This window comes from Bombus huntii, chromosome 2 (genome assembly GCF_024542735.1).
Source record: "Bombus huntii isolate Logan2020A chromosome 2, iyBomHunt1.1, whole genome shotgun sequence".
Classification (NCBI taxonomy): domain Eukaryota; kingdom Metazoa; phylum Arthropoda; class Insecta; order Hymenoptera; family Apidae; genus Bombus; species Bombus huntii.
In genome coordinates, this window is record NC_066239.1 from 10660786 (window position 1) to 10679264 (window position 18479).

The following is an 18479-nucleotide window of genomic DNA, read 5'->3' on the forward strand; positions in this document are numbered from 1 at the left end:
AACCTGATGGAATCGAATTCGACACTTGAGTTGCTTCTCGCTCCTCTGGAAGCGAACCCTTGCACTTATTTGGCCTCCTCCTGGCTTTTCAGCTGGGAACAGAGATATCTGACAGAGGTGACACGGGAAATCGTGGGAAGTAAGTGATAACAATCGAAAATTCAACCGTAAAACGATACGACACTGTGCAACCAGATGTCTGGAATCGGAAAATACAAAAATACGTGTTATAAAATTGTATTGTTCATGTATTGTACTTTTCTTCTGTTCGAAAACCTTTCTGTGAAAAGAGAGATTTTCGAAGAGGTAAAGAAGCAACGGTTTTAACGGTCAATTACGGTTTTAATTTGTATATATGTAAACATTTTTTTTTCATATGATAAGAATTAAGTGAACGGTAGAACTAGAGATAAGCAATTTGTATATCTGAAGTTTATAATGTAGTAAGAATTCGGAATTGATTTTCTCAATTAGCAATGATTTTTTTGTTTATATATAATAATAGGAGTCTGAGGTGATTCTTATAAATGCGTCGTTTTAAGTCTAGAAAATTTCTATGAAAAATTACGAATTGGTCATTTCAGCCACTCTGATAGATCAAGTATTAGCTCGATGGAGAATCGAAGTCTCTCTAATTCCATGTAAGCAAGTCGAATGAATGAAAGTGCAGTCAGTGAAATCAATATTGCTCTTTCTCGGACCACACACTCGTGCAATATATGTACCTACTTTAGCACACTTTCATTGAACCTCGCGTAGCTCACGAGAAGAGGTTGATTAGAATAGCATCCACATTTGCTTAAAACCGCGTGAAACGCGTTTCATTAACCATTACGATCTCATCGTTAACCTCTTCCATAAACGATCAACATTATCTCTAGTAGACTCGCGAATAGGATCTCGATCTCGATGAATAGGAAGAAACGAATCTTTTATCGGCTTTCCATAGGAAAAAATTTTTAGAATTGAGATAGAGCTTGGTAATACTATTTATGTAATATCGTGATATAATGTGTTTACAAAGAGTGGACAATAGAGATGTTAATCAGACAGAAAAAGACGATTGTTGTTCAACCTGAACTATTCACGCCAAACGCACAGAAAACAGCGCAATCCACACTCTCTCGGCAACGCCACTCGCAACCTCTGCTTTTCGACTCGCACGCTGCTTTTCGACTAACGCTCTGGCCGTTGCCGCATTCTATTGTCTATTGCTGGGCCCACCGCACACGTGTTCTACAGACGCTCGTAGCCAGGGTCACGTAGGTCCTTTCGACTATTTACCTATTTACCTGAAGGACCCGGTAATGCATCGATGGAGCCGACAGCGCCTCGGCTCTCGCGACATTGTCTGTAGTTAGCTCGACGTTTCTTGGGCCCTTCTTCCCGATACTACATTTATATATATAATTTTCCATCTAACGATTTTAACGAATCGATAAGTTACAAGATGTAAGCTATGGACTTCCTTTAACTTACGAACTTAATTTGTGGAAAATATAATATGCCACCATAGAATGACAGAATTAAGTTCAATGATGAATTTATTATGTATTCGATGCTTGTGTACATTATTTAGAATGTTAATCAGTGGAAACAAATATTATGAAGATGCACGTTCATGAGAATTTGTGATGGGAATATATATGAGACACCTTGTTGATCTTTTCAATAAACAGTATGAACATCGCCGTAAGTAACTTTGCGTTACGCAAACGACTTGCACTTTCGTACTGCTTTTTTCTTCCCACATTTCTCGTATGAGTAAGTACCCACTAGTGTCTGTATGCTACTCCTTCCACTTGATCGCTATACAGTACATCTCTTGTCATTATTTTTCCACAAATCATCGTTTACGTTACTTATACCTACGCGAGAAGTTATTCTTGGCACGACTTTCTCAGTATTGATACGTATTATCAGTATCACAGTTAGTTGTACCGAATGTTTCAAAACCATAGGTACGTACTGCATTAGGTTTTAAGGGTTGCAAAGAATCTGCCAATGCCATAACAGGTAAATTATTCTAAATTCAATAATCGTTCTACATTTGTTTAATCTTGTCGCTATCCTGGAACTTTATGTTTTGATTTTTAACAAGAAAAGTTTATAACGTTTCACGAAGATGTTTAATATAAAATTAAAACGAAAAATCATGTATACCAATAAAACAAATTTCTAATATTTTGTCCAAACTTGAGATTACATTCAATGGTAGAAAAATATAATTGCATCGTAAATGACTCCACTTTGAAAATCCTTCCTGTATGTATGAAATTACATAAAATATTTCGTTTGTAGATGTTGTAGAATTTGTAGAATATCGTATTTCTACTATCTTGTTATAAATTAACAAAATCTTGCTACAAATCTTACTATATCATCTGTCAAACGTGACCCACTATCGTAATATTGGTAATACCTATATTAACCTAGAACCTCCACAATTACAACACCCTCTACAAAGATATAATATCATCGTATTTATTAATAACTTGCGAACGTTTCGCAAAGGCTACCGATAGATATCCAGCAGCAATCGGTGGCCCTATTTCTCCAATGACGAATCGATCCATCTTGAAAGAAACATTTTCTCTCATTTCACGATCTGTTTGTTCGGAATTGAGACAAAGACGAGGCAAGATTGCAAATGAAACGAGTATTACGAACAGACCGCTCCGTACATCAGAGCCAATTTACCGGCCATTATACGTTTGCCTTTGCTAATAGTTTCTTCGTGTGATTTAGTTTATTGGCTAAACGCAAAAATATTCCACATAATTCGTCAACCTAAATATTCAGACGACGAAACAACGTAACAACAAAGTGTCGGTTAATTAAACAAATTAACGATACATCCGTCAAACCAATGGATTAATCTGATTTATAATCCGGCCTTATCCTGATTAAACCGCACGAGGCACGCTAACTCGATATTTAATGAACGATGCTATACTGTGCAACGTTAATCAGTCTGATTTTCTCAGGGTACGATAGAGGGGAATCTATAGTACAGAAGGCAGTATAATAAATCTCGATTAACGCAGATCGCAGTGGCAATGAAAAGTGAAATTCCCCTTTGAATTTATGATATCGTTACAGCCACATGAGTGAAAGCGTATTTTCGTGTAAATCACCTGTGGTATTTTAAAGGGTTTCTGTAATAATAAATTTCAAATTTTCAGAATGATTTTTGTCCAACATGAGCATTTTATTTTCTAAACATTGGATCTCTGATAATTTCCGTGGTTTCTCTTGTATTTTATGCGGGTACTTGTTTCGCTTAAACATTAATTACGAAAATCTGGTCGGCTTTATCTCGATACCATAATCTGAAGTTCATTTCTTCGTCCTTCATGAATCTTCACAGAGAATTACCCATTTCTACTGATATTACTATTGCTGCTAACCAGTAATCTTTAATTACAGACGTACGTATTTCTGCAATTTCTCCACAAACATGTAATGTCATTGATTATATAGAATCTTACTGATTAAATCAGTATGTTATGAAACTAGAGGAGTAATCTTAAAAGGTAACTTCTACCCTAAAGAAATAACCAAAAAGTCAGCAAACTCCGCAGCTGGTTCGCGTTCTAGTCAATTATCTCCGAATTTCACGTAAAGTAGTCGACGAAGGACTTCATAAACGAGACTTAAGAATCGATATAATTCCACTTTGAGCTCGATCAAGGCGAATGATATCAAGAAAAGAACATTTACAAGTGGTCGCAGTCGTTACAAGAGAGATTATGAAGAAGTTCAAGCAACTTTGTTGCTATAATCTGCCAAAAAGAAAGTGGTCGGAGCCTTAACGACCGGGCGTTCGATCGAACCATCGTCGTTTATATCCCTCATCGACAGTTTGACCGTGAAGCAACAAAGTTTTCTTCGCTGGAAGCCAAAGTGCACGGAAAGCAAAGTACAGTAGATGCGAACGATGTAGCGAGATCGAGAAATCGGTAAATGATCAAAGTTTACGATTTTGTGTGACTATAATGTTGGATCCGTACTGATCAGAATTACTGGGAATAAATTGCTCAGCATAATTGAACCATGGAAAAAAAAAGAAGAAAATTCTTGAATGACACTTTCTCCAAAGAAACGCTATTGGTTACCTAATCGATTAATACCCATGCTCAACGCTTTATTTCACGATCTCGCTATATCACGTCCACCTACTATACACAGAGATCGAATCTGTCTCGTGTAGAATCACCCAGGCATAGTAGCTGGTTGGCCATTCGAAAGGAATGAGGATAGAAGGAACGGTTAGGCCAGGCCAGATATATTTAACCTCTTCGCTGTGCACTCCGTCCGCAAGGAGCAACACTTGCTCTCCGCGATTTAAATAAATGCACGCGCTCCGAATACCAACCATTGTTTCGTTCTGCAACGCGACCACTTATGAGAACACTTTTCTCAGCGGCAAACGTAACGACAACGTCGATGCCGTGATAAAAACACCGTGCAAAACGGTGTCCCTTTCTTTAGAATGTATACTGATGTTGCTATTTTTAGGTAGGTAGAGTATTGGGTTGATTGCGTTTCTGTGAAAGGATCAACGGTCGAGGTTGTTGCAGATATTGTTGTACAGATTGTCCCAGTTTTGTTTACGATAATCTACAGATAGGGTGATCTTATAAAGTAAGGTTTTTAAAAATATATATGCAATTAAGAATTTGGATTGGTTGTGATAGGAGAAAATAATAACGCTGTAAGATTTTGTTTATAATTAACTAAACATATGCAGGATTTTTTTATGAAGCGGATGGCTGATTATTATAATATTATAAGTCAATAGCTGTTAGGTTGAGTTGAATCTTTTACAGATTTTGTTCAGATATTCGTGCAAGGGTAGATCACATATATTTTTAATAAAATTATATTTTCATCTATGAGAAAATAGTGGAAACTTAAGCAGAGAAATTAGTTTATAGATATCGTAATAATTAATATTAATGTGTTGTTTATACGAGCAAGAAATTTCAGAGCCGATTGTAATAGTTTCATATAGAACATCTTGCGGCAGTTTGCAGACACGAAGCTTTACTTTGCATTAAAACTAGGGAAACTAGATAAGATTTAGACAGAAAAAATGGAGATAAGGCAGATAAGAGCAGAAACCAAACATTCTGCAAATTAAGCATTATCCTCAATTTGTATTTACCTCATTTAATTCAAGTCCATCTGTCCACTTTCATTTAACGAGAGGCCAATGTTTGAAAATTAATTAACGACAAAAAGATCTATATTTTATTGTGTACTTATCGTCAAGTGTCAAATCCGCCTTGTACATTGCAAAAATTCGCGATACAAAAAAAATAGCTTTTTCGTTCAGGAAACGATGCACGCACGAATAATTCAACGTTGCTTACTTTGGACAAGGATAAAAATATTTGTAGCCAGGAATCACGTTGCCGACGCGACATCTGTTCAAATACAAAATCAACGACATCCTGAAAACGCTCGAATAAATCGTGCCTTTCCTCATGGCGACCTCGCGTTTATACGTGGATCCGATTTGTTATAAACGAGAACACGCAGCGTCGCGTCACTGTCAAATCTGGACGTAGTCTTAGTGAGTCACTGACTCCAACAGCTGTACGATTTCTGATTCAGCAATTAAATACCGCATTGCGAAACACGATACTCTACAAAATACATATTTCATCTATACTTCCTTCTGTATTGCTTTCGCTGAAATATTTGTTCCTCTTACTTTTCTCTCCAGGTATCTCCTATTTTAGAAAAATCGCGAATAAAACGGGATATATCGAATAGATATTAAAACCAAAATCTACCTAAAAACTATCTATATTTTAATGATATTAATTAAAATATAACATCCATTTCGGGTTATACAATTGAACAGCAAAGAAATTGGAGTACAGATTGCACTTCTGCCACCTATTCTTTTATTTACCTTTCAAGCTAACAACAGTTGAACAAGCTCAAACAGTTGTAAAATATCTTAAAGAAATTGCATATGCATACTTTAAACAAATTTCCACTTTGAGGAAAGAAACTACGTCAAAGAGTTTCGAGAGACAATTCCAGCTCTTAATCCATAAACACGCCGGAACCATTGCAATTCAGAAATACCAAAGCCTATCTACTTGAAATACCAAAATAAAATCCAAACTCAAAAGAAATATGAGAATAAATATGAAATACACGCGCATACGTGAAAATGGGCACTGAGTAAGTTTCACGCCCTCATGAAGAACAACCAGCAGAAAGCAAAACGGTATCGAACCGACGATATACACACGGGGAGAGATCTCGATGATAAAAATAGATTCTGAAACGGGCGTGAGGACCCTTTCGTCGGATCTAAGTGCGTAAGTGGCGTGTGGAGTGGTTGACCAGTTGGTCGGAAGTGCACACTCGCTGGATGGGATGTCAGCACGAATCGTGACGAAAGGATGCAACGCCGATTGGATGAGAGAGAGACAGAGAGAGAAACTTTAGCAAGCGAGCGAGAGCGAGATAGTCGACCGATATTACATAGAGGCCATGGAGGGCCAGAGGGAGGGGAGGTTTTCCTTTTTAAAAGAAACGGGACACGCCGTGATATAATCGCGTAATCGTTGCGTCGAGAGAAGTCAAAGGCACGAAGCGTGCACACGATCGTTTCGGCTCCGGTTCGGCTCGTGATTCCGGCTCTTCTTCCTTTCTTCTTCACTCCATACGTCCCAACGAGGGAAGAACGAAAGGAAGACAAAGATAGAAAAAGAATGTCTGTAAAGCACAGCCGTCGTATTGCTCCTTGCGAGTCGTGCCTCAACTTTCACTTTGATCTGTTACGCCTCGACAATATCCCGCTTCGTCTCCTCCCCTCCATTCTGTCCGTGCATTCCCACCTCTACACCTATCAAAGCGTCGCGTCGTCGTCGCGTCGTGTCGATCCTGTTCTGATTCCTACGTTGCGAGGATACAAGGTAACGAGACGTATAAACGCTGCACAACTGTACGGTCACCGATAGACGATAGGCCGATAGGGGGCTAACTGTCACTACTCCGCGATATGACGTCATGGACGTCGTGCAATCGATAACAAAGACGAAAGGGATGCAGGATGCAGGTGTGCAGCGAGATGCACATTCAAGTGAGATATACCGCCGGTCGTAAATAGACCGGAGATATTCGCGTATTTATGGGAAACTTAGAGACACAAAAATATACAGAATGCAGATAATATGTGAAAGCACATAGTATATCCAGATAGATTATTGATCATAATACTTGGTAGTAGATGTTTCAGAATGATAGATAGGACATTGCGACCAGAGTAGCGCTGCATTAACCGGGCTAAGATTAGGATTTTGCTTCTTTACCTGATGACCATTGCTAGTCTCATAGCTTCTTGATATTACGGAATAGTTCATAGCGTTAAGTATATAAAATAAACAAATACGTCAGCAATTGTTATCTCATTCGTATTCGCCGAAGAAAGAGATACTTGGAGCATCGATAATTGGCTTGATAAGGTCTTATTCCATTTACGGGATCAATTAACGAAACACAACTATATTGGAGATTTGGCAAGAATCTTAACCAGGTTACTTGACAATTAACGAGAAACTGGGATAAATCATGGAAGATGGATGGTTTTGTATGCCATGGTGAAGTCATACGAAAAAGGAACTTTCTTACAAACTGACAATGATACACCGGTACTCGGAACTGATTCCACCGAAGCGAGAACAATGCCCCTCTTGTTTGCTGGCGGTTAAATAGACGCCGTTTCAGAATTTTTGGCACGGCTCCCTCTACCTTCTTCTCAATGGCAAACAGAGTGAGTTTTCTGCTATTTTTATTTCTTCCTTTCTTTTCTTTTTTTGTTTTCTTTTAACGACTAATCCAAAAAGATTATTGGTTATTATTGAGATTATTGGTTAATAATTAAAAGAAATTGCAATATTCGTATATTGTAATATTATTTATGTATTGATATGTATGATATTACGGTATTAAATATACTACGAAGTAGTTGACTTCTATTAAATATGGGCTGATACAAACTTGAGATTGATAATTAAAATAAATTGCAATATTTATTTATTTAATGCAATATTTCAATATTACACTATAAAATAATTCGTATTTATTTACGTGCGTTTCTCTTTTACACTGTTAAGTAGATTTAACGAATATTCTTACGTTATTAAAGACAAGAATAAGAAGAAAATATTAAAAATTCAGAAGAGGAGACAGCGCATTATATTCTTTTTAAGATACTTTTCTATCGATTTCCATTTGCAAAATTTCCAGCTGTTTCGCAGTTTATTAGGAGGTTGAGCATGCGTGGCGAGGCAGTCAATTTCACGATGAAGAAACAGAAACGCGTAGGGAATGAAAGAAAAAATTATCGCTGTGAACCAGCCTCGGCTCGGAGTTAAAAATATGGCCAATTAAAGACCCACACAAAGCTGAATGCAAGGGCCAACGTATTCTGGCTTGACAAATCCGAGATGAAACAGGCTCGTCGACTTTCCCCATTTGTTTCCTCTTGAATGCGAAATATCTCTGTAATTGCATTCAGCATTCTTTCCTTACAATTCTTTTTTTTTTACTTTCTTCAAAAATTTACCAGATCATTGTTTGTGCGCATGAATTTAAGATATCTTTACTTATATCATAAGTATGATATTATGATTTATATTATTAAGTCTATTAATTGGTGTAATAATTTATCGGATAATGAAATAGCGATGTCAGTTAGTAATCTCGAATTGTTTCAACAGTTTTGAAAATATGGAATATTAACAAAATTTGAAATGAGCAAAATGAAGCCAAGAACGTTATAAAAATGGATGGTGAGTTATAAAAAAGAAAACTAAGTAAAGACTACATGAGAAAGTACTATAAAAGCAATATTAAAGTAATAAAAATAATTATTATAGGAAAAATAAATATTTGTTAACACAATAACCTACTATGGCTTAATTTCTTCGCGTCCACACACATAGAAAACCAAAAGGAAACTTGCGGTTTCGTTTTTTCTCAAAGCACGTTAATTTGAATATCGCTAGGGTTTTCGTTTTTATACGGAATAAATTATTCAAAAAAACGAATTTTTCTACCTGAATGTCCGGCGACCGATTCTTTTTTTCACTGGAGCACCACTTTTCGTTCGTGTTCCAGGCCTCCGCGCACACAGACATGGAGGCATGTGGGACGATCAAGATTTAAGGCCGGTTCCGAAGATTTAAGATCTAGTCGCGTTGCGTTACGAACATTATTTATTTTTGTAAACTGTTGCAGGACTTGACACGAACCACCGTGAAAAAAAAAGAAAAGAATACACGCAACGCTTAAAAGTTGAAAAACAAGTCCATGGAAGAAGATAAACTTCTACTTGAAAAAAGGATATGTCTCGCGAATCGTCTTACTTCGATGTGTCTTTGAATTCGTGGCAATATTGAATTTTAATTGAAGAACATTGCCGAAAAGCAAAAAGTGGTTCGATTAAAACTGGTAGAATGTCATATTAGGAATAACACGGGCTCAAAAGCAAAAAGAATGTAAGTAATGTAAATAAAATTAAATTTTAATGATTTAACCATTTTCATGCCAAATCTTCACTATTAATTTATCGATCTCCGATCGATACTTAAATATGTTACAGACCTGTCTTAATCAAATTCAAATTAAATTTTGTAAAAGAAAGTGAATTTTGTAAAAAAATCTCTACAAAGATTTTAATGTTACTAATAATTTAATAGAAAAGATCTGCATGCTTTGAAACATTAAAACACATTATGTGCAATCACAAAGACTTGAAAATTTATCACAAAATCCCCTAAATAAAACAGGTTATCTGATTTATCGTTTCCTATATTTATCTCCTTTGAATCAAAATTTAAAAAATTCGGATTACACGATCGAAGAATAAATAATGCACAAAATATTACAATATTCCAGGTAAAATATACCTTCCAGCATTTTCTTATCTGAATAACCACGATCGAACAAGGAAAATGTAATCACGATGGAGAGTCATTAGACGATGAGAAATTTTCGAAAGTTTCAATGGAATCGTGCTCAAGCAGGAGACTTATCAAAGGGGGAGACCTATGGTGGCTGTCTGATTCCTAGTCCTGCGAGTTTGAGGGTCAATCGATAACGAATCTAAATATTGGCTTCACCTTTTACTTTTATCAACGTGCACAATCCTTAAGTGCCCGGTCGATCGTAGTTCTCCTTGTATATTATGTATACAGGAAAAATCGTAAAACCAAGATGATGACGAAAAATGAGGTCATCGTTACAAGCAGTCACCCTCCTACGAGTCCTATGATGTAACAGAACTGGACACTTTAACAATTTGCAACGGCGAATAAATATCTGATGAACTTTTTTAACTTATTTATCTTCTTAAAATCAATTACTCTCATCGTCAAAGATATATCGAAGTACAAGCGGTTTAACGTACTCGATTTATTGTAGATTATCAATAAAATCTGCATTATGATCATTATGTACCGCTTAAAAGGATTTAGCAGATCGTATCTGAGAAAAGAGAAAAGAGTTTATGCTCTACAGAGGATGATTCATCCAGCTCGATCCAACGATTTTAAGTTATTCTTAAATTATTCTCTATATTAAAAAATTAGCGATACAACATCTTTATTAATTTATGGAAAATTTAGAGTGAAATTTTTTTACATACTACGAGCTTTTTTGCACATTATTCCGAGAAATAAGAATATCATATTTAATAATATAATTTATATATGATTTATAAATTTTCTAAATTAAAGCATTCAACCATTGTCGACGAAATAGCCAAATGAACGAAGATTGTTTCAGAAGAGGACAAAAAGTACTAAATTGAACGCTGCAATATTACAAGATTCGATTTTTCGCTCAACTTCTTCCTTACTTATTCATCTTCACTAATCGATTGTAATTAATAACACCAATTATTCGTTTCCATCTCTATGTCGAACGATGTAGAAATTTACCGAGCCATCGAACGCGACAGGGAAGATTAACGAGACCTTAAAATGCGTTCGATATACACGTTTCCAACAGAGATCGATTGTCATACTGCGACACTAGTGTTGGAGAGTTGGCACAAACTCGGGGATTGCCTTTAACGGTCGGCCCTGAGATCAAACTCCAGATCAACCAAGATCTTCCGGAGATCCCCCTCGTTTCATCAAATTTAACCTCTTAAAAAATATTGGCACATGGTATATAGTTTTTCTCAATTTGTGCATGACTTCAAGAATTATAATGAAGATTAATGCGAGCAAATAACTCTGAGTGTATGAAATCGTTTTGTGAATAGTTAACTTTAATAGTAGTTCGCAAAAGTATTTGAACATTTAGTACAGAAAACTTTCATGTATATACTGTACATATTATATAGAAAACAGTTTGAAATCTCATTAGCTCTGTAACGAGTTTCATGATTATATTGGTCAACGAACGACTCGTATCTGCACTTCTTCACTCAAAAGGTGGACAAAAAGCTTTTTATAATATATTCCTATATTTTTACTTTATACTCGTATATATAGCCTTAGGTACAATATTGATTCATTATATCTGATCTATATATTGAAAGGAACAAACTGAATAATACACTCTCCCTAATACGAACTAAATAGCGAAGAGCTTAATTCTGATCAATATTCGAGGAAGAGTCTTTTGAATATAGATATAGGTGTACAGAAATTATCGAGGTTCTTTCAATCTGTTCATAGCTTTTTTCTATAGGGATATTTATTATTTTATTACGTTCTACAATATAATTATTTGTAGAAAAAAATATATTCAAATAATAACCACGAAAATATACACATTAAAATAAATAGTTAATACAGCTTTTTATCTACATCGTTTGTTTCTCTTTTCGAGCGATTTAAAGATGAATTTATCGTCTGTACATAAGCACACTTGTTTGAACACGCAGTAAAACCAGAAATCGGTATAACGTTCAAGCAATCACGATAACGTCGCGCTAAAATAAAACCGAAAATGATTCGAAAAGTACTCGAAGCATCCTTAAACGTGTATTCTGTTCGATGTTTACGATCGTAGGTACACATGTATTACAAAGAGTTCTCAGGTCTGGAATAAAAATCGCCTTCACTAATGGCTCAATTTCAATAATCGTTGAAACCACTCTCTCTTTCTGTCTCTCGCTCTCTCTTTCTCTCTCTCTCTCTCTCTCTCTCTCTCTCTCTCTCTCCCTCAACCTCCCTCCCTCACTCTCTCTCTCTTTCTCTCACTCCCTCTCTCTCTGGGAGCTCTCGTTTCACGAAACGGAACTATGTCACAATAAATTGTGTTTACGTATTACGAAGTCATCGATAAAACGTCGAACCTTGATGGGAGAAAAAAAACGAGAAATAACGAGATTAAAACATTTCATTGAATACTTTAACTGGAGTAAATAAATAAAATCTTGCGAAGAATAGGTCTGTATTAAAGTGATATGTTCTTCGTTAAATAAATAATTAAATAAATAAAAAATAAATAATTATTTTCTTTAAACTGCACATCTTTTAAGCGATGAATTAACAATTACTTTAAAATAGAAATCTTGCTCAATATAATGGAAACTTTCTAGTAAATATATTGTCATACAAAATTCATAATATCTACTGTTTCTCTAATATTTTGTTTTTAAAATGTTTATTACATATGTATTTAAATTTTTAAACAAGATTTTAATCTTTTTAGATAGTAAGGAGAATTGTAATTAATTACAAATAGTAAGGAGGATTTTAATTAATTACAAGGAATAAAACCTTTTAATTTTTTCAAATAATGACTTGCAAAAAAGGTCCCATTTAAAAGGTATGCAATTATCCCATTATGAATGCTGTTTTCGAACAGATAAAAACTTAAAATGCTGTTTATCGCTTTTTTTGATCGATTTTCGAATTTCTGCCACGACTTGAAAAAAAAGAAAAAACAAACAAACCGCGATAAAACTCGTTTCTCACGTCCAACGTATACAATTGTGTCTGTCCCGGTACACACCACTCGTTCTGTACGAGCATACTTATTGAAACGTTTTCTGTTCACTTGATTACGCTACGAAATTAGCAAGATGCCGGTACGGAACATAATCGAATATAGTCATTTTAAATTCTCTACTAACGAGAATTGCTTCCTGAAAACTTGCCACAACCATCATTTTCTCCCGCGATAAAACGCGAAATAAATGAAGACATAAAACAACTGTCCATCGATAATCGTAGAAATCTCTCACCAATTTCAATAATAATTTTTGTAATTTAAAACTTTTCTAAAATAAATCTTAACTATTTTTATTACCATAATAGATACCTATTATTTTGATTCTTAGTTGATATTATCGATATAAAATTTATTTATCCTTTGTTATTCGGGTCCTTTTGCACGATTATATTAATACCTAGTCAATAACAATACGACATTATTACGCTTTGGTAGTTGAAATTACAACAATATGTAATATTATTCAAGCTTCGAATTATACCTCCGCTTTATATCCCTCGACACAAAAGATAGTATACTTTTTTTCTTTATAATTTTTGTCGAGTACAAAGAGAAATATAACTAAGCGAATGAAGAAACAGTAGCAGATACTCGTTGTATTTATAACGCACCACGAATACCACACCAAGTACTTTACGATTACATGGTATAATTACGTACAATTTCGTACTCTACGTTGCTGAAAGCACTACCAGTGTTATACACACAGGCAAGCGTACCAATTGTACGTTCGCCTCTCAAATATACATATGTACGTACGACAATATTCATACACGCATAAGAACAACAAAAACAGAATCCTTATTATTAAGTACGCACCTTAGTTTCAAACATCGTTTAGCATTTTAGCTTGTATCTCGTCTCACGAAGAGTGATTATGGGTATAATTTTTCTCTTTTACCTTTATCGTTAGTAAATTATATAGAATTACGGTTTAGTTAGCGTCCTTTTGGAGGCATGCTTTTAATTATTAGATTGAGGCACATGAAATGTTCTCTTAGTCTTAGTTAGGCAGACCAACATCGCCATATTAAAATAGAAATTTATTACAAATTACGCATTTCGAGTGTTAAAAAGATTTATGACAGAAATATCGAAACATTATTATTGGATCTCATGAATAATCAGGATATTTATGTGACTTTTTATACCAGATCGAATTTTGGAAAAGTGCAATGTAAGTTACTAGAAATATAAATTTATCAATCGAGAAATGCATAAATTATTCTAAAAGATATTCTAATCTTATTTCGATAATTTTTATATTCTACAGTTGATAATAATTCTTATAGATTTTAAATAATGAAGCTAGCTGAGGCTAGAATCAATATGGACGTTATTTTGATTATATGATGTTTCAATTTCAAACTGTGCGGTTATTTGGAAAAACATTTCATATACCCCAATCTAACATATACTCGAACCGCCTTTGATTTTATTCCTATAAAATATATTTTTATCTGTGTTTATCATAATCAACGAGCGATAAACAGAACAGAAAATGAAACAAAGAAAGTATTATACGATATCCTGTTTTTTAACAGTATGTTACTTCCGTTGGTTTTTGACGTGTGTCGCATTCTTGCGACAAATTCACGAAACCGGAAACACATGTGGCGGTTTCGCGGCGAAATGTTTTTCAACCACAGAAACGAAAACCTAACCTACCTCGCGTTCATCTATCTTCCTCTTCATTACATCACTTCACCGTATCTCGAAGCTACATACATTTTACATTGCATACACGTGTGAAAACCTTGCCCAATGTTTGTTCTCTTTCTTTCGAACAAGTTCGTTAGTAGCATCTTAACTAAATTAGATTGTCTAACGAAATATCCTTCCGCGGAACGACAAGAAAGAATTGCAGGCAAGGACCATAGTGAATCTCTTATGCCAATTATGAATATGTCATTTCGACAGATTATAGAAATTCACAATCGAATGTACAATTCTTTAATGCTTAAAATCACAAGATGGGACATTATATTTGTTATATTACATTTATTGACTTAATATTAGAATTATCAAAGTAATCAAAATGATAAATTTTTCATGGTAATTACGTAGATTTACAACGATGCACTTTTGATAAAAGCTTTTCCTTTCCTTTAAACTATTTTCTCATATACCTTTCATTTTCTCTTATTATATGAGTCATCGATAGTTTCGATATTAATTTATATACTTCAGTACAAAAGAAAGAGATATTTAATCCATTTTTTTATTGAAAGAATGAAAATCTGCATATTCACATCGATATAAGAAAGGCGATATATGATTCTTCGAAGATAAGAATCCACGTTCGCGACACTTTAGAAACGGTACAAGGAACAGAGCATACGCGACAATTTTTTAAGATAAAATACATTTGTGTGTTACTTACCATGCAGAAGAACTTCACGTCGGCGTTACGCCCGCGCACGAAAACAATCTAAAGACGTACTCCAAAAAATCCGTGAGCGTGTGTCGTGGTCCTGGTTTGGTCAGGAAAGATTCCTCTGGATTATAGCCTTGCCGTTTCCCTCGGTCTTTGTTACCTTCGCAGGTACGGATGGATAGCCGGCGAATAGAAAAACCTCACACGCGTAGTCCCGCAGTGGAGAATAAAAAAAGAACGATACGCGATGAATCGAAGTCAAGTGCAATACACACACGAACAACCGCACGGCGCGCGGGTTCAGCGGCCGACTGAAAGGATGCAGTCGCGTTTGGTCCGCCATGGTCCGCTCACGGACCCCTGTGGCCCCTCGTGGTCCGGCCATCCCCCCACCAGATCGCGACAACAGAGACAAAGCAGCTGCGCGCGCACCTACACATTTTTTGACCCTCCACCATTCTCCCTTCCCTCTTTTCCCCACTCTACGACCCTTAGGCTCGATTCACCGCCGTATCGTCCCTTAAGTCTTCTCATTCGTACACACATGCATACTCCCTAGTGATAGGATCGATTCACCAGGAATTTCTAATTCCCCACTCATTCGATAAATGAATCTTTGAGAAATCTGAAATATGGACAGAATGTATTGTAATTATATTAATGGTACACACTTGTTCGTAAATTATATTTCATTGTAACGTTTTTAATCACATTAAATACAATTCTCGAACGTTTATAATAGTTAATGTGTAGCGATTAAATGTGGATATTTGCGATTAAAATAAGTGAAGATGTTTGTAAGAAAAATTGGAATTAAATTAGTAATAAATAAAATGCGGGTTTTTTTACATTTATAGGAAATTTGTAGCTGTATTAATGCATATAGATTCTATTTTTGAAATTAGATATTTATAAAAATGCGAATCTGCATAAATATCCGTAGTCTAGTAATAAAACTATAGAAATATATGTAAGTATATACATATTTAAACTATTTAGAAATACGTAAACGCCTCCTTTCGTTTATACTGAATTGTATAACCTTTGTAATCTGAAGGAGAATAATAAACATACGTACATATATAGAAGTACGCTGGTCAACTCCATAAATTGGAAAGTTCAGGGAAGTGATAATGTTACAAGTACTATCTTTTAAATTTACCTTAAAGTTTATTATTATTTATGTCGTTCTCATGAGTACTTTTGTAATGAAATTAAGAAATAAATAAAAAGTGCAGTTGACCAGTTTGTCTTCTGAAAAACTTATTTATTGCTGTTGAAATAATTAAAAAATAATAAGACAATACCTTCTGAAATGACTCATCCAAATACGAAGGCTTCCTAAAGTGTTATCGGCGGTATTCATAATTGATCTTAAGTCGTTTGTTAGAGTATCGAAAACGGATCAAGAGGGTATTGCTCCCATCGCTAATAAGGCGTCGCACACATCACTACCCAGGAGTCCTTAGTCGACACTCTCACCCGCGCTACCGCTCGCCCCCTCTTTCTTCCACTTGCAGACTCGTCATAGGCCCTGTTTACACCCCGCGAGAAGGAGAGACTGTTACCGGTCTGGTAGCTTATATCGATGTAGGAAAAAGTGTGTATTATACCGACCGATCCTATTGCACTGGTTGAATCGAGGTAACCGCCATGCAATTCGACGGACCAGTGTTAGACTACCATTGGTGTCGAAGAACATGAATACGATGACGACCTTCTAATGCCTCCTGATAACACGCTATTTGTGTAATAGAAAATATACAACATTTAGTTTCTGCACTATAAAGATATAGTGCAAGTTGCTAGATCTGATCACGAAATTAAAGACAATTAGGATTATTATTGCATTTGTTTCATTTGCTTGATTTTTCGATTGATGCAATAACAAAATAATGTTTCATTAATTGTCACTTTTATTTCAAATAATTTTAGGAATAAGAATAATTTTACTAAACATTTTTTAACATTTTCATGAAAAATTATTACCAACATATATGTATAGCATCTAATTATTACAAATAATTCCTACTAAGTAATTATTATTATACCTCTTTTCGTAATAGTGATGCACCGGATATCGTACTTGGTTACGAAGTGTTAGGTGCGAGCAACAAGGGGCCTATAAACAAGAGCTTTGATACGTGTTAATCATCGTCATAGATTATGTGAACAATACTATATCCTTGTAAAAATAATTTTTGCAATTAAATAAATAAATATGAGACTAGAACATAATACATAATTTGTAAATTAAATTTGTATGAATTCATAAAGTATGTACATACATATACATACATATATATGTATAATTGCTCTAATTTTTCTACAGTGATATTTGAAAGATTATTGACTTTATTCACAATTAAATTACACTGTATTTTAAATATTTATTTTAAAAGTAGTCAGAAGTTTTCTAATTATTACCTATCATGGTCTTCATCAGTTTTGTTAATGTATAATATGTATATAAATATATATATCTTGTAACCACTTATTTGCTTTTATTATTCTTAGCGTTTGCAATATGATTATATGCCATACAATATAATTATTGGCATACATAAGTACATATCTTGTTATTTAAGCCTTAATTTATTATGTTATTAATTTATATATGTGTATGTACATGTATAATGTATAAATATATTTAATGCGACATCTGCCAAACTTTATTCAAATAATGCGTTTATCAAATTTGAATCAAAATACATACTACGTATAAAATAAACGATATATAATATAAATGAACTTTTTATAATTGTTATAATTTCAACATTCTGTAATTTATTTACAAAGATCCTACATGTTATTCCTGCAAGAAATAATATATAGGATGAATTGTTACTTTTAATTTAAACATGTAACCTCAAATATTTTTTTCGAACACAAACGTACATAGCTCGAAAGATTGGTGCAAAATATTTTATTGTAAGAATATAACTTTTTAATACAAATTTTATATATTTATTAAATATTCATAAGATATATTAGCTTTAATTGATAACATAATAGTTACAGTTTTATTAATTAATGTTCCATTTTAACTTTACCAGAAACACTTTACATATGAATTGCGTGCAAAGAAGGTTAATTG

General features: G+C 34.5%; 1 protein-coding gene and 1 long non-coding RNA gene across 4 annotated transcripts in view; both read right to left on the bottom strand.

The window, feature by feature from the left end:
• The window catches only part of LOC126876230 (probable serine/threonine-protein kinase dyrk2), a 264752-nt gene extending 248998 nt beyond the window's left edge, over positions 1 to 15754 (bottom strand). For 2 of the 3 annotated variants that reach the window (XM_050639102.1, XM_050639100.1), the window contains exon 1: positions 15389 to 15752. The gene's annotated coding sequence lies outside the window, so the exon portion shown is untranslated. Of the gene's footprint in view, positions 1 to 15388 lie in introns of all 3 variants that reach the window. The other variant, XM_050639103.1, reaches the window with a different exon arrangement.
• A 402-nt stretch (positions 15755 to 16156) lies between these two features.
• LOC126876477 (uncharacterized) lies at positions 16157 to 18313 on the bottom strand. Its single transcript, XR_007694220.1, has 3 exons — positions 17434 to 18313; positions 17000 to 17123; positions 16157 to 16916 (listed from the first exon to the last, which is right to left on the bottom strand). It is a non-coding gene; the product is annotated as an uncharacterized LOC126876477 (long non-coding RNA).
• Between the last annotated feature and the right edge of the window lie 166 nt (positions 18314 to 18479).